General features: G+C 48.4%; 1 protein-coding gene across 3 annotated transcripts in view; it reads left to right on the top strand.

Annotated features, from left to right (window-relative positions):
• The window catches only part of Maf (MAF bZIP transcription factor), a 310546-nt gene that overhangs the window by 211114 nt on the left and 75511 nt on the right, over nucleotides 1-23921 (top strand). The window contains exons 1-2 of one of the 3 annotated variants that reach the window (XR_013089181.1): nucleotides 5596-5780; nucleotides 7710-8050. The exons of 1 other annotated variant lie outside the window; for it this stretch is intronic. The gene's annotated coding sequence lies outside the window, so the exon portion shown is untranslated. Of the gene's footprint in view, nucleotides 1-5595; nucleotides 5781-7709; nucleotides 8051-23921 lie in introns of those variants that run through there. One more of the 3 variants, XM_076838508.2, reaches the window with a different exon arrangement.

Genomic DNA, 23921 nt, shown 5'->3' with positions numbered 1-23921 from the left:
GGATGAGGGTCTTATTCATGTTTCAGATCTCATTCATAACAAAATCGAATTTACCAAATTCAAAATAATTCCTTTGGCTTTATCTAGAGGAAATTATTAAAACTAGTCAAAGCATACAAACAAACAAGTAAATAATAATTATAGTACCCAAACTCCAAAGCATCCTAATGCCCAATAAGACACCACTAGTTAAGTAAGGCACAATTTTCACTTAAAATGGAATGCTATGCAGCCACTATAAAGCTTGATAGAGCAATATTTTTAATGACGTCATTCTCTGTTTTCAGAATATAAGATTGTTCTCTCTCTTTTAGCATGTTATTATTATAACCAGTTTCTTTCTGTTCCTGTTATATTTTGGGACAGGGTTAGATGGAATGGGAAGAGTTACACAAAATTGATTTTGAGCAGAGGAACATTATGATCAGATGTCGAGTGGCAGTGTGGTGGTCAAGGGTTTGGAAGACACGTTATGTTATAATCAGATACAATACTAGATAAACGTAATGAGAAACAAGAAGTCAGTAGGTTAAATAAAATCAGGCACAGGTAAAAAGAATGATGGCCAGTGTGTGGTTTTTTTGTACATGCTAAACATGATTCTAAATAATTTAAATGTGACCCAGTGAAACTGGGAGAGTTCTTTTGTAGATCTAAGCAAGCACATTGGACACACAGAAGTAAGTGGCCCTGAGTTCCAGCCACAGCCTGCGAGCAGTGGGGACTATTTCCTCTTTTTAACCATCATCTTTGCAATAGACGATAGCAATTTTGCTTTAAAGTTAAGAGGAGGACCTTCACTTCCAAATGTGGCAAAGCAGAAGGCTACATGCCAAATTCGGTCCTTATATACTCGATAAAGATTCCTAAAGAAAGCAAGCAGCGTGTGTTAAGATGCAAAATTTTGAGTCCGCCGGCCAGACGCACCTCATATCAATAAATAGGGGGAGGGGGAGCCACAAGTCAGTTTTCTAATAAGCTCCCTGCATGACTCTGAAGCAGCTAACGAGGACTCGGGGACCACTTTGCAGCAATAAGAGTTGTCTGGGAGGCTCATCAGATGGCAGGTCCCAAGCCCCTTCCCTGGAGGGTTGGGCCAATGGGTCTGTCACGGGACACGAGAAATTTGCTCCAGGCAGCCCAGATCCTGGGTTGTCTGCAACTGTCCTGATGTGTGCTTGTCCAGACGTGGTTCTTCACAGCATTGCTCTCATATTCAAAACAGCCCCCGACCCCGTTTGGACAATGGGGTATTTGTTTAACCTCTTGTGAGGCTCATATAAAGGGAGCAGTTTGGGAAAAACAGCTCTGTGGAATGTCAGTGACTTGGGTCCAATCTCCCAAATTGAGTCATGTACTCACTTAGCCTCACTGGGTCCTCAGTTTTCTCACCTACAAAATACATGTAAGCATTTCTAATTCCTGGGCTCTCTACATCCTGCCTAAGGACCGGAGTAGGAGGTACTCAGCGAACACCAGCTCTGAGCTGACTAGGAGTGTCAGAATTCCTCGGATCAGCCCTCTGAAGCCTCTTCAAGGTCATGATCAGTATTGCGCTGAAGGGGAAGGTGGCCACCTCTGCCACATGACCATTTGCAAGTTCTCGGAGGACACACAGCTGCAGGCTCCAGGTTGATTTCACCTACAGAGGGCAGTTTGGCTTTTAACTGTCAGAGCCACACCCTGAGGTTGGCTTCTCTGTCACTGCACCAACCTATAAGGCAAAAAAAAAAATAGTGCCAGGGCAGGTGGGGGGTGGGTAGGAAGACCAAGTCAATAAACCACTTACAAACTCCTAGACCTCTTGCCAAAGACATGCACACCGGCCAGCCATGCGCAGCGGGAAGAATTCTAATAAATAATCCAAAGAGAGACATAATCCAGATGACATTTTAAAGATTATTGATCAAAAGTCAGGAGTTTGCTAATGTAAATGGCCTTTACCACAAGATTTGCATTCATGACACTCACATAGGGCAGGTCTCTAAGCCGAGGGAAGTATCGACATCACTGACAGAAACAACAACATGGCCCCGGCGATCTGTTTTCAAGCAAAATGGAAAGAGTTTCCGCTTATGATGATGGTTGGTGTGGTGGCAGGCGTACCTTCCTGAGCCCCGCGGGACAGCTTAGGGTGGTCTGCCCATCTGTGGGTTCCAACAATATGATGCAAGTGCCCAGTTCCAGAGATGCTTCATGAGATATGATCAAGGCAGATGCTAACCTAGGAAAGTCCTTAGGGCTGTCTGCCCTGTGGCTAGGACCACTCCTGGAAAAACAGCAAGGATGAGAACCAGGGCATGCAAATAGGGTAAGGGGAGATCTTTTTTTTTTTTTTATTTGGTTTGTGGGGACTTTGTTTTTTTCTTTTTCTGTTTTTTCCTTTTTCGGCTAATTAGACCCCACAAGCACAATTTGTCATGGTTTCAGATTTGTGACAAAGGACACATTTCTTTGTTGGATGATGGGATGTCACTCAGATCTGAAAGCTTCTCGTATACCACATCCGTTTGTTCTAACAAGCCTTAACTTTCTTTGACTGAAGTAGAATTTTCACTGTACTAGGAGACTGTTGGGCAGTGTCAGGAGGACTTCTTTTCCTGTGAGTGCCTTGTTATCACCATTGGTGAAGAGTACACAAGGGATATTTGCATACGTATGGAGAGTGAGTTAATTGTAATAACAAATACTTTGGCCCAAGAACTCTTAAAACGGGTTTGCATTTTAGTTCTGCCCTGTGACTGGAGGAATTTAGTTGGCCCTGTGACTGGAGGAATTTCAGTGATCTTTCCCAAGCCTTGGTTTGTTGTTTTTGTTTGTTTGTTTGTTTGTTTGTTGCATTACAATGCATTACAATTCTTATTACACATGTAGAGCACAAAAATCATGTTTTTTTAAAGATTTTTTAAATTCTAATTAGTTATATATGACAGTACAATGCATTTTGATACATCATACATAAGTGGAGAACAACTTGTCATTCTTCTAGTTGTACATGATGTAGAATCACACCAGTCATGTAGTCATATAGGCGCACAGAGTAATTATGTCCAATTCATTGTACCTTCCTACCTCCATACCACCTCCTTTCCCTTCACTCCCTTCTCCCTAATTCAAAGTACCTCTATTTTTCCCTAGCCCCCTTCCCCATTTGTGAATCAGCATCCACATATCAGAGAAAATGTTCAGCCTTTGGTTTTGGGGGATTGACTTGTTTTGCTTAGCATGATATTCTCCAGCTTCATCCATTTACCAGCAAATGCCATAATTTTATTCTTCTTTAAGGCTGAATCATATTCCATTGTGTAGATATACCACATATTCTTTATGCACTCTTCTGTTGAAGGGCAACTAGGTTGGTTCCATAGTTTGTCAAGCCTTGGGTTTTACTCTGTATTTTGGGCTAATAGCATGATTCACCTTTCTATAGGCTCCAGTAAGGTGAGCCATCTTACTCTGTACCTATGGCATTCTTAGCATTCAATAAATGTGACTTTTGTTTTGATGATGAAGTTAGTAAGGCTGCTGTTATGCTTGTGATGCTAGTGCTGGTGTTGGTGATAGTGGTGGTGACGCTGGTGCTGGTGCTGGTGGTGAGGGTGCTGACGTGCCCAGGATACTTTCAGCTACCCAGCTACCTCTGGGAATCCTGATAAGGAAAAAAGACTCAGAAAGCTTTGGGGGAAGTGTTTGGAAGTGAAGAAACCAAGATCCAAGTCCTTCTTGTCCAGCCCGTGCTGCAGTGTCTCCTGGTGTCCTTACATGGGACACATTCTGACGACCCTACTGGACACCCAGGTTCAGAATGGAGAGAAAGTGGGACCAGCTGTGTGGTGGGCACGGTCTCTCCAAAGAGAGGCTTATTGTGACCCTCATGGGCCACCACGCCCTGGGTGGCTTTGTGAAAGTCCTTTAGCTTCTCTGAGTCTCACTGTCACATCCACAAAATCTAATGAAAGTCTCCTCACAACGACTTGGAGAGGTTTGGAGCAATGTGAGGAAGTTACCTGTGACCACGCGCCAATGTGTAATGAAAGGCCACAGTGAACATGGTAATCGTCATTGTTCTTACTGAGGGGCAGCAACTGCGGTATTTAGTGCTCACGTCACCTTCCACCTAGCTGCTAACTCCAGGAACTTCACTCAGATGCTGTCCTTTCTGTCACCTCCTCTCTTCCGGCAAGTTCATCTCTTTCCTCCCCGAGACGTGTCTGAGCTCTAACCCCGATCTCCACACCACCATAGCACCTGGATGAAGGGACCATCTCTAGGCTATATAACTGCCAGGGCCACCCAACCGGTCTGCATCCACCCCAACCCTGTCTCCCAAGCCACTCTGCACAAGCACCAGAGTTATATTTTAAAAATGTAAAAAATAATCGAACCATTCCCCTGCTCAAAGCCTTCCACACCAGACAATTAACAGCCAATCACCAGGGCCAAGCTTTCCCGGGTGGGGGCACCCTGACTCCCCCACGTGTCCCGAGCTCTGGCTTTCACTGCCCGCCAGCCAGCACCAGCAATGCCCTGCGTCCCCGCCAGGCTTCCTCCCTACCCAGCAGCAGCCTCCACACTTTGCTTACTCGGGTGCATTCAATCCTCCCCACAGCTCTAAGGGACAGGCACTCTCCTGTCCCCATGGCAGACGGGGAAACTAAGGCAAGGCAGTCCGTGACAGCGGCTGCCCACACTACGCTGCCATTCTCCGTTGCGCTTGAAGCAAAATCCAAACCCCTCGCCCTGGTGATAAAACCTGGACTCTGCCCCCATGCTCTTCCCAGACCTATCCTGTGCCCACGCCTGCTCCCACTCCGCTCTGCTTGACCCCGGTTCCTGCTGGTACCTGCCCTTCTCTTCCATACTGCAGGCCTTTGTCCCTCTGCCTACAGGACTGCTCTTACATAGCTGATCCTGCCCCCTCTCACGCTCCAGCTTCCCTGGAACGCTCGGCCTGATCGCCCATCTTCTATCTCGTTACCCTAGCTCTACGCCATTTTTCCCTTGGCCCAGCACCGCATCTCAGGACCAGTTACTGACTTCTTCATTCACCTAACTCTTGAGCCCTGGTTCTCAATGGAGGATGAAGGGCGAGAGGGCTAATTTGCTCCCGAGGGGGACATCTGGCAATGCCTGGGGACATCTATGTTGTCACAACTGGGTGGGGGAGCTGGTGAGTTACTGGCATCCAGGGGTCCGTTCAGGCCAGGGATGCCGTTGGACATCCTACAGTGCAAGAGCCAGCGCCCAACCCCACCTCATCGCCCCCTGCAGGGAGGGTCAAGTTTGAAACCTTTTACTGTTGACCATTTTTCCTCCCAGAGAGGCGCGGCCTTGGGAGCTCTGCTCTTAACTACATGCCCAGCAGCAATCCCCAGGCCCAGCACAGAGTAATTGCTTCAAAAGTCAGTAAAAAGTAGGTGGTGGTCACAATAATATGAAGACCTTGGTTTAAAGAGCCACGTCTACGTGTGTCCACGGCAGGCAGGAGACCGGTAGAGAAGACCCTGTTTGCCCGCTCTCTCCGCTTGGCCCTCCTCTTGGCCTGAAGACGAGGAGGAAGGAGCAGCAGGCATTTGAGAAGCCAGTTCCTCCTCCTCCCCTGGCCTCCCGGAGCAGCAGTCCACTAAGTGTTGCGCTTGGCCAGAGCTCCCCGCCGTAATTTGGTTAATTGGATGAACAGGCACTTCAGTGACACAGACTGAATTTCCACACTGCAGTCCATCAAAACTAATCAGTTGGCTGCGCTCCATTTCTTAGCAACTGACAGTTTCGCCAGGACGGTGAGTTGATGGTAACTTTTTAAATTGAAGAACCTGCTAAATAATGGTCATTAGAATTTGGCAGGGGGAAGGGGAGGAAAGAAACCCAGGGTTGTCTTTGTTTTCCTTTAAAGAGATAATCTTGTTTTGGGCTGGATGATTAAAGGTCTCTCCCAAAGACACTGGTGAAGAAGAATCACCTCAAAATTGCAGTTTGTCTTTTTTGTGTGTAAAAAGAAAATGCCAGAGGCTGGTGCACTGCATTCTCCCTTTAGTTGGCACTTATTAAACACTGCTTGTACCTTATGTATGCCTGATTTAGCGCACCACGTGACTTAGGGTAGAGCTAGCTGCTATAACAAACAAACCTTAAACTTTTAATGGTTTAATGCAAGATGCCTCCTTCCCCAAAAGTCCAATCAGGAGATCCTGGTTGGGAGGGGCTCTCTTCCAGGCAGTGACTCAGGGACCCAGGCTCCTTTTGTCTTGGTTTCATTATCCCCTAGGGACATCCTCAACATCATCTGCTCACAAGCCATCAGAAGCAGAAGATGGCATGGAGAAGGCACATCCCATTTTAAAAAATGTTGGTCCGAACGTGACGCGCAACGATGTGTTCACATTCCCTGAGTGAGAATTGGTGCCTTGGACACAAGGAGAGGCAAAGGGGTCTGATAGATGTGGCTGTGCCTGCTGATGACTCCAAACTGTGGAAGGGAAAGCCTGGGTTTTGGGGGGATGGCTAGCCATCTCAGCCAGGGGTGAGCATCTCATCTGGACCAACTCTATGAGAAATTATTAGGGTTTCCCTTTTTTCTAAATAAGGAACCTGAGGTTCACATGAGATAAGGAACTGATCTGGGTTTGTGTCATTGGCAAACAGCAAGGTCAAGATTTGCACATGGACAATGTAAAACCTCTGTCTTCCTTCTCTCCCTGCCTTCCCTCTCCTTCCCCTTTGCTCCTTCTCTTTTTTTTTTTCCTTCCCTTCTTTTATTCTAAACCTTGAACATTTCTACTCCACACTTCTGTCACTTTGTATGTTTTCAATCTGGAGGTTCATTTTGGCTCAAAAATCATCGTATTGAGCAATCTCTAACCTGGAGGAATTTGTGTGAAGCATACAAGATCATTGCTCAAGCATTCATTTTATTCTCAAAAGTACAGGGAACTTGAAAAAGGGAAATGATAGAAAAAAGAGAGGCTTCTAAAAGGCGAATCTGATACTGTCACTCCTTATATAATAATCCTTGACATCTCCCTATCGCGTCTCGCACAGGGTTCATAGTCTGTGGCTTAGCGTAAAAATACAGCTGTGATCTGAGCTCTGAACGCCTCCCTGGCCATCACTCAGACTTCAGGCAGACTCTGGGAAGACCTCCCCTGCTCCCGTCACAGAGTGCAGTGGTTGGTGCTTGTCTGTTCTGAGGGCTGTACTCTGTGGACTCCTCAAGGACGTCCTCTCTCCGCCCATCTCCCCAGAGCCTAGCCCAGGGCCTGACACAAAGCTGGTGCTCCCTGAATCCTAAGGGCACATGGGAGGAAATGGAGCCCATTGCTGAGCAATGAGATAAGCAACAAGAGCAAGTGGTTTCATGTCCACTGGAAGTTTAAATTGAGGAAAAGTCACAGCCCCATTCAGTTTTAACTTGCAGCGCGGATCCGTCCCAGTCTAAGTAGGGCAATGCTTTCTGTGTGTAGAACGGTTTGCAGTTGACACGGTGGCATGCGCAGGATCTCCCCTCATCCTCTCCACTGCTCTTACAGGTGGCAGGTGCCACACGTGTGTTTGTACATGTGTGTGTGTCATGTGCGTGCTTGCTGCTAACCAGACTCCCCCTCTACCAGGAGGTGCATATGGCTTCTCGGGTGGGTTGGCATAATTGCAAATGGCACGCTGCGTATGTTTTATGTTTGCATTTTTTTTTTTTTCAAATTGCTGGTTTGAAGATGTTAGTCCAAGGAGGGAGATTGCGAAGGAGGCTGCAATATCCCCCAACTCCAAAACATGGACGGCTCCGGGGACCTCTGACCCGCTGCACTCACTCCTGTTGGCAAAGATTCCCAGTGCCGCGTGGAGGCCAGCCCCCGTGCATGTTGCACAATCGCGGGGTTTGTATGAAGTTTTGCAGGGAGCGTGCCAGAGCCTATTTCTAAACAGTCTGATGATTTATTTGATGCCTTTGGATATTTAAGTAGTCTGCAGTATACACCAAGTGTCTGAAATGTTTATTTTTTCCTTGCTTTAATGTGTGGGACCTCTCACAACGCCTTGTACACCCCAGGCACTCAATAAATATGATTTATGGAAGATGTAAATAAATCCAAACCAAGATTATGTCTGCGTTCATTAATTTGTAGCTCCAGCCGTCTCGCTCTCCAAACTTGAAAAAGAGAAAAATCCCCACCAAATTACAAAAGAAAAGAAAACGCAAACTGTGGGCCACTTGTGAAGCCCCCTGGAGTGACATGGAAGGTGCTGGATTCCATGCTCAGGGTTGGTGTGTCCATACCAGGTGACCTTGAGTCAATTATCTCACCCTCCTGAGTTATCTCTTCAGGACTCCGTGTGGAACCAGAATGAGTAAATGATACCATGGCACCCCTGGGCTCCAGAGAAACAAGAGGCAAATAGGATGGAGTTAAATTTGTTGAGAATCCGCCAGAGCCTGGGTAATCTTATGGAGGGTTCTGACCATTTTCTTCCCAGCATCCCTAAAGAGGAAAGTGGAATGGTCAAGTTACCTGGGTTCAGATCTCTCCTCTGTACTGGCTGTGTGACCCTGGGCAAGTTGCTTCGACTTCCTGGGTCTTAGTTCACTCACTTGACAAATGAGGATGAACACAGTTTGAACAAAACCTTCATATAATGCCCTGATGTAGCGCGGCTTCATGATTAATGTGGGTGCTCGTGTTTTCCATCGCTGTGGTTCTCATTTCGGGATGAGATGACTGAGACTCTTAGGTCTAAACACCAGGTCTGAGGTCACGCTGCTCAGTACTTCGGGAAGGGGTAATGATGGGGAAGGAGGTAAGAGATTCCAGCTGGTTCTGCAGCTCCGTGCGCCTGACTTCTGCTCCAGTGCTCCATGTGCCTCTCTCGCAGTGAGGAATGCGTGCCCAAGGCTCAACGCTTGGCTCCGGGCCCGGCTGGTCTTTGGGCATGGTCTCTTCCTAGCAGGCTCAGGGCAGGAGTGCTCAATAGCTTTGACCCTTCTGGGCACACCCACTATTGCTGGACTGCCTGTGCTTCTTGTCTTCCCTGAGCATGAGAGAAAATGAAACGCAGAGAAACAATGCCACCAAGCAGAAGTGGGGCCAGCAGCCAAGACCCCTTCTTGTTTGGGGATGTCCTCTTAGCCATCAGCCCCTGCCCTGGCTGTGAAACCCTGGCTGCTAGAAATGTCCTTTATGGAAACTCAGTACTGACCCTCCCTATCTCCCCGGGACACATCACTCCCTTCTTCCCCAGGGAAGGCCCTGCCAGCTTCCCCTGTGTCCAACAGATCTTCCATGGTCACTCCCGAATCACCACTGGAAGGTCCCCTGGACTGGGGCATCTCCCTTCCTGCCCTCGGGGTTTCCTTAGCTCACATCAGGAGGGGTCCTCCTGTCCTTCTGAAACCTAATCAAGTTGAAAACAAACACAAATTTAAAATGCATGCTTCAGTGGGAGTTAGCCCTTCTTCTTAGAATGAGCTGATCCCACTTGCCTTCTGAAGCCCAGCTGGCTATGACACCAGGAAGAGACACACTGAGCAGAACAGGAAGTGCTAAGCGAAGGAATTGGGCAGATATTCTTCTAAAAACCATTCCCCTCCCTCCGTGACAGTCCCCAAAGTCAAGATTCCTTTGCCTCTAAATCTACATATGTTTTCTCTTATTAACCTCTTTGTTGACATTCAAGTAGACCGCGCAAAGTGCACCAACCTCGAGGGTCCACCTGACCAAGCCGAGCTGGACAGTCACGCAGGGCCCCGTGCTTAGAAGGACCGCTCTTTGTTTAATGTTGTGCTGTTGGTGTGTTAAAGCCCTGGGCAGAGTCCGCGGGCATTTAAATTTTATCCTGGCCACGGGTCTTTCTACCCATGTCCGTTGACTGGTGGGAGTAGCCATCGCGCGTGCTCCAAGGTCTCCTTTTTCAGGCCAAGCAAAAGATTAAGAAACATTTTTCATCTTCCACGTGGGATTAGGTCTGCATTAGCTCTTTATTTGTTAAGGGACTTGATCTCATTACGGATCAATCTGCTGAGTATCAAATACATGGGAAACTGAGGTGCTTCCGTCCTGCAGGACTCTGCTTGGTGTCCTGAAACATCTGCAGCCACCTCCCATGTGAACCCAGACAGCAGCTTTTGTTCTTGTTTTACAACTCTGCGTGGTTTCTCGCCCTCACCCCTCCCGCGGGGGTTGGCTGCTGTATATCCAGGGCTTGCAAAATTTTGCAAGGTAAGAAAGGCGGCTTGGCACAGGGAAGGGAACTGTGAAGGCAAGCCGACCTGGCTGGGATCACATCGTAACCTGCTTTTCACTTGCTGGGTGACCAAGAGTGAATTCCCCCTTCTCCCCATCCCTTGGGGGAGCCAGAGCAAATTTCCAAACTCGTGCCTCACATTTGTGAGCCCTGCACCTGGTTCCTGGATGTCCAGGGAGTGGGAGCTGTGTGGTCAGTGTCTCCCTTGGCCTGCTGACTGAGCTTCTCATAACAGGTGACCGGGGGCTCTGTCTCCCACCAGTGGCCCTCCCCTCCCTGTGAATGGCCCAGGGTCCCTCCCTTGACTTCCTCCAAGCCCTCTGGATTTGACTTCAAGGTGCCCACCCCGCCCATAGTCAGGGCATTTTCTCTGCAACTCTACCCTCTCCTCCACCTCTGCTCAAAGGTGGACCTCGGTGTAAGGGTCTAGGGCTTGGAAAACATTGGGATGGCTAACCAAATCATCATTCCACCCTTTCCTAGCTCTTTAGTGTCTTTATACAAGAGGCTTTAGAACTTTAGTCTCCTTAAGATCCACCACTTACAATGTGACAGCATTTCCTTCTTAAAAAATGAAATGCGTGCTAGCAACAAATTATGCTAGGAATGATCTGGGCACAAAGGAAGTTGAACCATAAAATTGGATTGCCCTGCGGTGCGTGCAGATAACCTCTGCCCTCCTGGAGGAGCTCAGCAGACCAGAGCTCTGAAGCTGTGCTTCACCTGCATGGAGCCCATCAGTGAACAAATAGTTGGGTCAATTTGATAGGTAAAAAATGGCCCAAGTGTGTTTTAATTGAGATACCTCGGACTACCAATAAAATTGAGCTTCTGTGAACTGATTCGTTGACCTTGTCGTAATCTATAATCTTTTCCTAGTTTCTGTGACAATTTAGTGCTTATTTGTGTGTGTGTTCTTCCTGTAGAATGGAAATTAACCACCTCACCAACGTTGATTTGTAAGAAGGGATTAGGAAAGATAATCAAGTTGGAAGAGAGCAATGCTGAATTTGTTTTGAAGCCATATCAACTAGAGAGCATACTGATTTTACTGAGATCATATGTTAGAATTGTACCATTTTCTAGAGTCACTTATTTCCACTGTACAAAAGATGAACAAAAATTTTGTGCTCATATCAGCATAGGATGGGGTCGTTAGGAGAGTTCTTCAGGGCAGGAAGAGACAAGACCGCTGATAGGCACCCCATTGAATTTTGGAGTCACAGATTCTATCTCATTGTTTACTGTACAATTATTAAATTTTTTAACACTCTAGATGGAGATTTTGGAAAGCAAATTTAAAAAAAATATATGATAATTCTACCTTTTATTTTTCTTTACGAATTTCACTTTGGATCCAGAGGATAGGGCATCCAAAATCATATCAGACACCAGTGTTGTGAAGTTTCATCCCCTTGACACTGTTTTCCTATATAGAGCTTTCTGGAAGCAAAGGTCTGATGCAAACTCTCACTTCTCTAAAGTCCAGTTCAGTCAGGCCAGAGTCAGATTACCAGGACCCATCTGTCAGCCTGTCACCCGCAGCCCACTTCTGATGAGGAACTGGGTTTCAAAGATCCGGCGACTCTGGTACCTCCAATTTTTCTAGCAGAAAGGGGGAAATAAGGTTTCCTTTAACCTAACGTGCCCTCGTGTCACTTGCCAGGCCTCGTTCTCCAGGAAGAACGAGAACCAGAATGTGGGAAGTGAAACACCAGTTTGTCTTTCTTTTTTTTTTTTTTTAAATTAAATCGCAGCAGGAAAGGGGCAGGATGCAGGGCAGGTGGTTTGGTGGGGGATGGGCTCACAAAGCAGCCCCTGGGCCCTTCAGAGCTGCGGTTATTAGAGACACTGAGAAGGGCACAAGCTGCACCCGGCGCTGTGTCCAGATATGTCCTCAGCAGTAAATATATAGGCAACACAGGACCGCAGGAAGCCAGCCAGAGCTTAGGCAGCAGCTTCCTGGAATTCAATCAGATCCCAGGGTGGCAGGGCCAGTGGAGAGGAGCGGTTCTTCAAAGGGCTCCGTTTTAATTACCAGCTGGTTGGGGAGCATCACCGTCAGACTCCTCCCTCCCACCTGGGTTCACTTCCAAAACCTAATGGAGTTATGTTGGCCGAATGAAGGCTCCCGGATCACAGCGACAACTCCCCTGCCCAGCCTCAATAAGCTCTGTCTTCATGTAAGCGCTGGCTCGGCTCGAGGGACTTTAGACTCTGCAGAGAATTAGCTCCCTCTTGCCCTATTTCATTAAGAAACTGGCAACGGATCAAAAAAAAAAAAAAAAAAAGGAAGGCATTGTTCTTCTATAGGGCCTTGCCCCGTGATTTCCCCAGCACCCCAAAATCTACACAGATTTGGAATTTGCCTGTGTTTTCTTCTCCAGCCTAACCAAATGGTCCCCCACACTGATATTGTCTTAAATGCTTCCAATTTCATTTCCTTGTTTTCCTGTTCCCAAAACAAAACGAAATCTGGCTTTTTGAACAGATCTAGGCCACACATCCCTGTGAGTGTGTGAGCCATAAAAATGACCCTGGCCAGGTGGAGCCCACTAACAATCAGCTGGAGACAAATGAGAGACTCTAGGGGGGGCATATATTAGACACCTCCTGCATGCCTGGTGCTAATCACCTTCATAGGTGTTTCCTAGATGTAGGCTACAGAGATGGAAGCAGGTTTTGGTCTTTCACTTAATCTTTACAGCTCAGAGCGCGGGGCCTACTCATCCCCACTGCACAGAGAAAGAAATCGAAGCTTCAGGGAGCTTCAGGAGGTGGCTCAGATTCTCATATCTCAAGGAAACAGTAAAACTAAGGCTTTCACCTCAGCCTAACTGGCACCTACTAGGAGTTTACGGTAGTCACCAGCAAGAAAGCAGAACTCCCCAAAGGGTAGTTCCAGTGGAGTTAGCGCCACTACACACACTCCAGTCTCTATGACCGACACCGTTCCCTCCTTTCTAAGATAGAATTCTTAGCAATTGAGCTCGTTGTGAAGATCAAAAGAGCGAAAGCAGGCAAGACCCTGACACAAGGCGAGGCTTCACCAGGGACCTTATTATATTAACAAATGCCTGCGTATCATTAAGATAGAAAGAGGGAATTCTAAACCATGGCTGGGAAGACTCGATGTCTGCCTGGGTTACTTTTGGACCATGCTGGGCGGAGCAGACGTATCTGCAGCAAGTTTTCCAAACACTTGCTACGTGTGACCTTGTCAAATGGACACCGCACAGCTTTCTGTCTTGTCAAATGATAATTTGCAGCTTGATCTATCCATGGACACTCAGCCACCTCCAACCCCTCTGAGAAAATAGATACATCAGAGAGCAAAGGGGTTTTTAAGAATATAAAGTACACGGTCTAACGACAAATGTAAGAAAATCAATGTCCCTCTGCAACTGTCTGGAAAATGGGAAGGTTTGCAAGAAGCCCCGGCCTGGGAGCTAGTTCTTCACCTTCTAGGCAGCTATCACCAAATCTCTTCCCCTATTCCCCTACCCCTTCCGGGGCCCCTAGCCATTTTCCAGAAAGTGGACTTTAAAACCCTTTTAAAATTTAAAAATCCAATCAGCTTCCTCTGAAGACCCACAGAGACCTCCCCTGCTCCGCAGGCCGACTCCTGTTCTCTTCCAGGTCTGGGAAGTGGAGCCATTCAGTATGCACCCTCCGAGGCCAGAGAGTCGGGGTTCGAGCTCCTGACTGCCACTTACAGTGCAGATTGCCTTGGGCAAGGTATTCTGAGCCTCAGGACCAAAATCAGGCTTATTCCTTCTGGAATTCTTCATCTACTTTTCTCTCTTTTGAAAATCGACTCATTTCCTGTTCAGAGGCTCCCTCCCAGACATGACCCTGTTTCCCTGGAAGCCTCAAGAACTACTAGTGCGATCTGCAAACTTTCTCAACCCCCCCCCCCCTTCCAGGGTCAAAAACCTGTGTCCTGCATGCCAAATCCAATCAGCCGGTCTTTGTAAATAAAGTTTTATTGGAACACAGCCACACCCCTTCATTTGCATATTCTCTGTGGCTTTTTTTCCACTACAACTGCAGAATGCAACAGTTGCAAGAGAAACCATATGTGATCTGCTAACCCTAAATTATTTATTATCTGCTCCTTTACAGAAAAAGCTCATCAACTCCTGCCCTGATTCAGTATCTCTAAAACTAATTTAATATTTAGAAAATCTAGCATCATGATTCTTTCTCTTGAGACATAAAATGTTTCTGCGTCCAACAGAAAATGATTAAATATAGATATTGTGCTAAATTAGATATAATCTGTAGTGCAGATTTTTAAACACTGCAATTTGGGATGAGAAGTTTTTTTAAATTAGGGAGGGAAACCCGTTCATTAACTTTTGGAGGTAGCAAATGGGCAAAACATCTTAGACACCACCATAAGTATTCCATGTGCAGTAATGTACTGAGCCCTTCTCTAGCCCTATGAGGTTGAGACCACAACAGGCTACAGATTCTGAAATGAAAAGAAATCTACATAATGTCATCCATGAAATCACCAGTATATAAAAAAAAGCAATAAGTTATCGAAATCTTCAGGCTGCATGGACAAAGCTGTTTTGCGTGAATCTAAAAATGGGGTTGAGCCAGGTGCCGTGGTGCTCTACTATAATCCCAGCAACTCAGGAGGCTGAGGCAGGAGGATCAAAAGTTCAAAGCCAGCCTTAGCAGTTTAGTGAGGCCCTAGGTAACTTAGTGAGGCCCTAGGTAACTTAGTAAGAGCCTATTTAAAAATAAAAAGGGCTGTGGATGTTGCTCTGTGGTTAAGTGCCCCTAGGTTCAGTCCCTGGTATAGAAAAAAGGGGGGGAGGGAAAAGGGGGATTTAAATTGACAGGGCGGTTGCTAAAAGTCACACAGCAGGTTACTTGTTGGTGAGAGCGATCAGATCAAGGTTTCTTGCAGATCTTTTGGCTTTGCTGACTCTCACGTGCCACGTCAAGGAGAGTCCATGTTCTGTGGATCAGGGTGTGCATGTCCTGGTAAGACACCGTCCCTGAATTCTTGAATCCATTTGCCCTGGACAAGGGCTCTCCTTATCTCTCATATCTTAGGCTTCTGTTCTCTTCCCAACCACGTTTGTTCTCTTCGGTTTAAGCTCATTCCCTTTGATGGACAAGACAAAAGCCACTGAGGAGTTGAGTCTTCCTCCTTCTCACTGCATCTTTTAACCTCACACTTCAGCCTCCAGAAGTGCGTTATATCTTTGCTTTGTTCTTCTGGTGCTTAGCAGAACTCAAACAGGTGTGCACACGTGCGTGTGTGTGTGTGTGTGCGTGTGTGTATGTGCATGTATGGTGTGTGTGAGTGTGCACCTCAAAGATTTAGCAGGGCTCTGAAGACAGCCTGTCTATATTTACATCCTGGCTCTCATTTGCTAGCTGTGTGGCTCTGAGCCAGTTGCTCCCTCTCTCTGAGCTTCACGGGCCTCCTCTGTTAAGGCCAGGGTTTGATGCTACCTGAGTCCTATGGCTGCAGTAAGTGTTTGAAGAGAGAGCATCTGAAGGGGACTTTTAGCCGAGTGTCTGCCAGGCTCGGAGGTGAAAAAGCCACCTGCGTTGTTGGTGTTATTCAGAGTTGATTCTAGCCTCTGCCCTCCCAAATCAGGTTTCTTTTTCCTTTTCTTTTTTGCTCCTGAAGGCATGTCTCTCTATAGCGGGTGGCATGGGGGCACCCCCCAAAATAATATGTTGCCTAGAACCTGTGAGTAAGACCTTATTTGGAAAAAGCCTTTGCAGATATAATTGAGGAGATGAGATCCTCCTGGCTCAGGTGGGCTCCGACCCTGCTGTGGAAAATAAAGGGAGGAATTTAGCAGCTCCAAGTTCATGGTCGCTTTCTTCCAAGTCATGTTACTTCTGCTTAACGAATGGTTCCTTCCCCTGTGCTTCCTTAGCCTCTGGATGATCCAGCTGTCAGCAAGGGGGCAGCTCTCAAGCTGATGTGACCTCATCTCCAGGAAGTGATGCCGGTGGTTGTCATGTTTTCCAAGGGTCCCCACCCCACCTTGGAGCCACCTATGTGATGCAAATTATGGCTGCGTCACCAGAGGTCCCCAGTACAGTGCCCCTGGAACAAGGGCATCTCCAAACCCAGCCACCCTTTGTTCACATTTTCCCACGGGTATGGCAACCTCAAGTTTATTCCTTTTCCTAATTGACTTGGCTTCTTTTTAGAAAGTTTCAACAGTGATAAACTTTTCCTTTACACTGTGGAAAACCACACAGGTATCTTTAAAAACCGCAAAAATAACCCATAATAAGTCTCTCCTACTCCTCTCCAGTCTGACCCCCTGACATAGCAAGGTCCCCTGGCTTCCCAGTCGTGTTCTGATTGGTGTCCTTGATGCCAGTCAGTGTTGCCATTCCCAGGTGCACCCCTGGGAGAGACTGGCTTTCTTGACATTAACTCTTGGTAAGTCCCCAACTCTCTGCCTGAGATAAACTAGGCCACCCCTGTGAGGCTTACAGAGACCTGTGAGCTGACAGTAGCACCCAAATGCTACTTCTCCCCATTGGCTCTCACCTCTGGGGTATGCATACTCCCGGATATGACCTTGAACCTGGCCGATCAACACCTTCGCGATGCCCATCACTTCAGTACCTGCCGCCTGGTCTGGGCTCTGGGCAAGTCGAACTTCATTGGTGCCGTCTTTGTCTGTCTGTCTGCTCCACAAAACAGAAAGGTCTGTCTCTGCTCCCTGCATTATTCCCAGTCCCCAGCACAGAGCCTGGCTCTTAAGAGCTACCTAATAAATTTTTGTTCCCTTTCTTCTTATCTTCTGCATAGAGCTCCTGGGCACTCTCCTTATTGCCTTCTCTGTAGCAAACCTGTTGTTCTGCCCAGATGTGAAGCATAATCCACAGAAGTGGCTTCTCTTTTTCAAGCTAATCCACAGAGTCACTCATTCACTGTTCACCTTGTCCCCTGGGGACCTACCAGTTGTCCGGTGGGGAATCCACAGAGTGCTCAGACTCCATAACACCATCCAGCATCAAGGCAAAGAGCTCTTACTCAGCCCTACCTCGCCTGAGCGTGCAGCTCCCTCCTCCTCACGCACATCCAGAGTTTCCCTTGTGGAGAGTTCTGGAAGAACAGGCACAGAGGTGAGTCTGTCATATGCAGCTGCTGCCAAACACCATGACTGGTACAGAGGAGCCATTGCCTAAGTCACCTGGTGAATGCCCAGCAGTAGCGACCCTAATAACAGCTGCCAAGTGGGGAGGGAGACACCGGGCTCACACCTCACCTCCTCCACCTGCTGGAAGGTGATCATGGGCCCGATACTTCACCCCCCTGTGCTTGTCTTTAAAAGGGGAATAAAAACAAAAGGTGCCTTACGGAGTTTCTGTGACTGCTAAATGAGATCATGAATGCACAGAACGCTTAGCACCGGGCCTAGCAAATTCTCTATCAATGTCACCCACTGGTCACTATGTGCCAGGCCACAATTGTGCTGTATCATTCAATGCTCAAAATACCTCTAGGGATGCACATCCAAATTCCCATTCACCCAGGAGATATTGGAAGCTTGGAGACGTTCGTTGGTGTGTCCAAGGCCACCCATTAGTGGAGGAACTGGGACTGGGGTCCAGGGTGGCCGGTTTTCTTCAGGACAAGCAAATGGCAGGCCTGCAAGTGGAGGGAGGAGCACCAGGAGCCTCTTCCCGGTATTGCAGGTGCAGCTACCCCTCAGAGCCCCCCGAGGGTCTGGGACCGTCCACGGAACTCGAGGGTTGGCCAGCCACCCTGACACCCGGGGAAGCAGTACAGGGCTGGCTGCCGTCAGCAGCACAGCCCGCCACCGGGCTGCCAGCTCAGAAGGCCCTGTGCCACCCTGGCTGAGGCCCTAGCAGGAGAGGAGCAGCTTCCTCTCACTCTTGTCCCGTACCATCTGTCTCCAGCAGCCTTTCTGAAACTATAAACCAGACCACAGCCACACTGCCCCGAACCCTCTCCACGTCTTCAGGGTACCCGGATGCAATCTGTGCTCCTTCAGCCCCGGGCCCTGGCTCCTCCCTCCGACACTTCCCTTTCCCCTAAACCTGGCCTTGGCTCGCCTGACCTCAGCCTGCCTGCAGTCTGCCGCACAACCCACACTGGCTTGGACTCTTGTGCCCTTGGTCTTTGAGTCTCCTCGGTGCTGCACAGTTTAAATATCTGCTCAGTATTCAAGATTCACCGTAAGTTCTACCAGCCCAGAGACCATCCCCTACCAATCTGGAGACGCACAGCTCATCATGAACTCAGCCACCCTTGGTGCCACCCTGCAGCAACAGTGCTGTGCCTGCTGTAGCTCTTTATCTCCCTCTCTGGACTATGCTCTTGCTACTTTTTTACTCTATACTCAGTGTGCTTAAATGGCCATGGTCACAGCTTCCCCGTAGACAGTTGCTAGAGAAATAGGCAAGTGCATAAATTAATGCAAAAATAAGGCGAATGCCAAGAATCTGACCTGCTTGTTTGAGATCACATTACCGTGGCCCCAGACCCCACCACTTATCTGTAACTGTCGTGATTTCTATTTGTATGTGTGTATGAAGATTTTCACAAGCAGTGGCACCTGCAGAAGGGAACTGAAGGTCAGCACTAATTTAATGCGCTGGCTAACATCCGGTCTTCCCACCTTCTCTTTCTAAAGCCGCACAGTATGCACACTTTTACAAATAGTCTGAGGCATTGATCCATAGAACTTCTAAAGTTTACTTCAATTAGAAAGAGTTTCAGATAAAGATCAAATTAATTAAGCCCTCCCCCCTTTAAAGTTCATCTTAATTAGCCAGTGTTTCTTTCTTGATAGTTTAGTAATTGGCTGGGCTTCGACCTGGACACAGAAGAATTACAGGAGACCCAAGAGGTAGGCACTGACCCCTGGCATAGCTGGGGCTGCTCCGCCTGGTTCTCAGAGTGTGGGGGACAGGTAGGGGGAAATGTCCCTGCTACGTAAGGGACTAATCCTCCAGAGTGAAAATCCAGAGTTGGTCACATATGAGTGAATTTTCCCACTTTCCATCTGAAACAAATAGTCGCTTGAGAGGTAGATGTTTATTTTTGCCCCTGAATTTTTTTTTTTTTTCCTTTACGTTTCATGAAGTTTGACCGACGGAGTCTGAGATCCAGACAAGCAGATCTGCGGCCGGGATGAATCTCTAGCTTTTCTCTTCCAAATCCCAGCCTTGGACTCCATCAAGTAGGGATTCTTCCAGGGGAGGCTGTGTCTTCTGGTGTCCTGAGGTGCCCTTTCCTGTGCCTCTTGCAGCCTTCAGACTATTTTATGGCACAATCTTTGATACTCAGGGAACAGGTGCAAACAGTGTTAAGTGATATAAGGTGTCCTGCAGATGATTTTTAAAAGAAGCCATGAAATAGATGTATCCCACAAAAACATAATGTTTAATTTACTGCTTCCGAGAACTAGGGATGTTGTGCCAGGGCTGTCCGCAGTAAATCATCTGCTGACTGAGAAGACACCCGGCGAAGGAGTGGCAGGAGCCTCCCTTGTGGCAGGTGCAGGTCCAGGCTGATGGATCCATCTTGTCTAGTAGCTTCAGGGAAGGTTTTGGACTGCTATACGTTTGCATCTTCACAGTGCTAGGGAAGCAAAACCGTCATGGTAATGGTCACTCTAGAAATTTCTGGTGTGCTGGGCAAGAGAGATCCCATTCTCCATCTTTGGGGATTCTCCCCTTTGACTCCTGAGCAGCGTGACTGCGTCTGGCCATCCGATCAGCTCTGTAGGGCCCTCAACATGATGATAATCTCAAGCAGAGCCAGTGGTGTGTGTGGTAGCCACCTGGGAGCAGGGACACTTGGGTAGCTTTATCCTCCATCCGCCTCATCTTTTCTGCTGTCCTGAGAACCCACAGGATCTGTCCTGCAGGTCCCTACAGCCTCGGGTGGACAATAAAACAATTTCTGGCGTATCCAAAGAGTCCAAGGCATAGCTGAGGAATGGAGGAAGGAATGGATTCTAGGGCAGCTCTGCTGACCCCACAGTTAGACCCTAACAGGACAGCGAGAGACACATGAGACCCACTCATGGGACAGGGGTGTGCCCATTTGCTCTAGGGAAATAAGAGCAAGAGGATGAATTAATGAAAGCCACTCCACAGATGATGACTTCTCTCCAAGTGGATCAAGAAAGCCAGAGAGTGCAGACGGCAGGGGACTGTCACACAAAGAGAGGATCAGACAATGTCAGGTATCTGGTGAGCTCTCCAAGCAACACCAGCAAGCAGGCACAAGGACTGTAGGTGGATGGTAGCTGAGAAAGGGGGAGAATGGATGGCCTCCTCCCCACAGAGCTCTTCTGTCTGCGAGGTCCGGATACTGTTGGGTTTGCTCTCTGTTATGGCCCTGTGCCCAAGAAGAAATTGTGGAAGGAAGGAGGGAAGGAAGGAAGGAAGGAAGGAAGGAAGGAAGGAAGGAAGGAAGGAAGGAAGGAAGGAAGGAAGGAAGGAAGGATCCATGAGCCTAAACACAGGACATGCCAAGCCCTGGTGCACTCTCACATGTGTAACATTTTTATTTCTCTGAGCCTTAGTCTCCCCCTTTTGTTAGACATAGATAACAAAGCTTGTCTGAAGGGTGAGCGTGAGACTCCCTGGGGTGGTTTAGGTCGAGGCCATGGTGCTGGCGTCCAGTGGACTTTGGCTTCTCCAACCTCACATCTCTCTGCGGTGCCAATGTCCTGCTCTTGGCAACCAGGGAGGAAAGAGGAAGCAAGCTCTGTGGGTGTGTTTGGGTCCTCCCATGGGTGCTCTTTCCTCTGTCCCTGTCTCCAGGATCCTCTATAAAGCCTCCCGAGCATCCTACAAGACTCTGGACTCCTCATTTCCTCCCCATTCCTGAGAAGCCTTTCCGTTTCCTCTGGACACAGTTCCCAGCGTGCTGGGAGAGGCGGGAAGCCACGTGGCACTCAGGTCGGAGGGACTGGGGCAGCTTCCAGTGGGGCTTGGGTCTGCTGCACGGATAGAAGCTGCTTCACCAGCTCAAAGCAGGTATCACGTGTGACAGGAAAGGAAAAGGAAAGTGAGGCTTGAGAATTAAAAGTTGCCTCCCGAATACTGCAGCTTTCTGCTCTGCCGCAGGTGCGTGTCAGGGAGGCGGCAGGAAGGTTTGCCAGTGTCCCACAGACCGCGCTGTGTGGGCAGCTGCCTTCTCCATTTATGGGTGAGCGCGGGTCTGAGGAAAGATGCATCTAGAACATTGTGCAAGCTCTTAAGTTCTCTGGAAACAGAGTGTGGTGAGCTTGTCAGTATGATCTTCACTGTTTTGGTCATTTGCTAAGTAAGGTCACCGGCTTAGCAACTTCAAAGGAGTCTCCATTATCAAACTGGGAATGGAAAAAGCTTGCTATAGGATGAGTCACGTTCTGACAAGCGCCCACGCCCTGAGGTAGCACTGGGCCCTGTTTCGCCAAAATAAACCCATGCTTTGCATATCAAGGTGATGCGCGTCGGTGACAACTCTCAGTTATGAGCATGAGCTGGTCCCATTGCAAGACCAGCAACTTGTGCAAGATTTCAGAATGGCAGATACAGCCACCGATGTCCCTGAGGAGCAACAGGGACCCCTTGCCCCCCATAAGCAGTGGATGGGGACCCTGGGCATGCTCCAGACCCTACAGAAAGGCTCCCACAGCTTGTGTCACTAACGAGAAGGGATGTGGTAGAGAGGAAGGAACACGGGCTGTAGAGTGCGACTGTTCCAGGTCCTAATTCCTGCCCTTACTTACTAACAAACTCTGACCCTCACCTTTGTCCTCTATTAAAGATCCCCTGCCCCTCCACCAGGGTTGTTCCAACAGTGTGGTTCAACCAAAGGCTCCAGAGTCAGACACAACTAGATGTGAAACCTACACTTGTCACTCAGGGCCTGAACCAGGGAAAGCAGCTGGACCAAGCCCATCTGTAAAGTAGGTCGATGCAGGAATCGCAGGCGTTTTAAGTGTTTAATAAGCGTGTAGCATCTGTTTACAGCTCAGTGACACTCCCAGTGGGTAGAAGTGCTAAGAGTCTAAAATGTATTTGCGGTGAATTTTTTTGTAATCAGATTTTATAACCAATAGTTTCCATTAGTATAGAAAAATATTTTCATAATTAAAATAAGAGTAGTTGCAACTGCTCCCCCGAATCCCACGGCCCCCGACTGGCTCCACTTTTCTCCCTGCGCTCACGGCCTCCTGGCTGGTTGCGTGGTTATGAATTCATTGTCCGGCTCCTCCCACGACAGCAGGAGCTGCGTGAGGGCTGGCACGCTGGTCCTCCCAGGCCTGCGTCCTCAGCTCCTGGAACGGGCCCCACACCCAGGAGGTGACCAATACACCCTTATGAAATGAACGAGCAAAAATTAAATTACTAATATTGCGGGCACAGGGCTCCAGCACAGCGTGTAGCTGATGTCAAAGGCTTCTCTGTTAATTCCTTGTCTCAGTCCTGCCCAGGACCAGGTGTAGAAATAAGTGATTCCTCGTCCTCCTCTCTGTTCCAAAAGTTAGTTCCTGCAATGAGGAAATGGGGGAAATTTTCCCAGGTTCCCAGGTGAGGCTCATTCCCACTGTCTTCTGGGAAGGGAAAGAGGTGGACAGAGAGGTGCACTGTGGGTAGAATGGGGCCTCCAATTGGACCTCATTTCTTGAGGTCCTAAAACATGACAGGCCAGACGCCCCCAGAATTCCTAGTCCTTGCTCCGGTGGCTCTCCATGGGAGCCAGCTACTGTGAGGCTTGGTTTGGCTCAGGACTTAACTCGCCAAATAGATGCTCCTCTGGTAGGAAAAATCTAGGTCTCATAATCACTTCAGGAAGTCCATCCTCTTAGCTCCCCTATACTCCTGCTCAGTCACCAGCTCCCTGGGTGAACCGGGCCCATGGGAGGAAAATGGAGCCAACCGGAAAGGCTCCCCAAACTGGGCTGCGGGTGGGAGTCCTCCCTGAGGCATGAGTTGATGCTGAAAGCAAAGGGTCAAGAAAAACTGAAGACCAAGTTGGCCCCCCCGGATGTGAAAGAGTCAGGGTGGTAGGAACCAGAGTAAAGGAGGAGGCTGCAGAGTTCCGAAAGAGTCCAGTTTTAAAGATTCCTTTTACTATTTTTTGCCGTGGGAAGTGACACTGGGAAGCTCGCCAGCACAGGGGCCCAGTTCTTCAGCCTTGACCCCCACCCCCTTCCACTCCACCTTTCTCATCAGACTCTGGTTCTAGAGACACTTGCTTCCCCTTGCTGCAGTGTGGGGCCCGAGTCGAGTCACTGAGTGGAAACGTTGCTGTTCCCTCCCCCTTTCCTTGTTAGGAGTCCCTTTATCAAGCTCTTAACAAGTGTCCATGTCCCAGGTGACACTAACCACTTCCCGACAACTGAATTGTATTCGGTCTTCGTAATAAACGTGTGAAATGGGTTCTATCTTGCCCCTCTATAGAATAAAACACTGAGGCTCAAAAATTCTGGTTGTGCCCAGGGTCACTTGGTTCTGTGTGGCCAGTCTCTCTCCTCTCTCTCTCTCTCTCTCTCTCTCTCTCTCTCTCTCTCTCACCCTAAGCCTGTGTTTAAGCTGCACCCAACTCCTCCTCTCTCCACCCTCCTTCCTCCTCCCAGCCCACACTGGGGCAGATGATGCCGGCACACAGAGGTTCTCAGGCCTCTTTAGGATCCTGAACAGCCAAACATAAAACA

The sequence above is a fragment of the Callospermophilus lateralis genome, chromosome 18, assembly GCF_048772815.1.
Source record: "Callospermophilus lateralis isolate mCalLat2 chromosome 18, mCalLat2.hap1, whole genome shotgun sequence".
In the NCBI taxonomy this organism is placed as follows: domain Eukaryota; kingdom Metazoa; phylum Chordata; class Mammalia; order Rodentia; family Sciuridae; genus Callospermophilus; species Callospermophilus lateralis.
The sequence above is the reverse complement of the archived record's forward strand: the minus strand, read 5'-3'. Positions and strand labels throughout refer to the sequence as shown.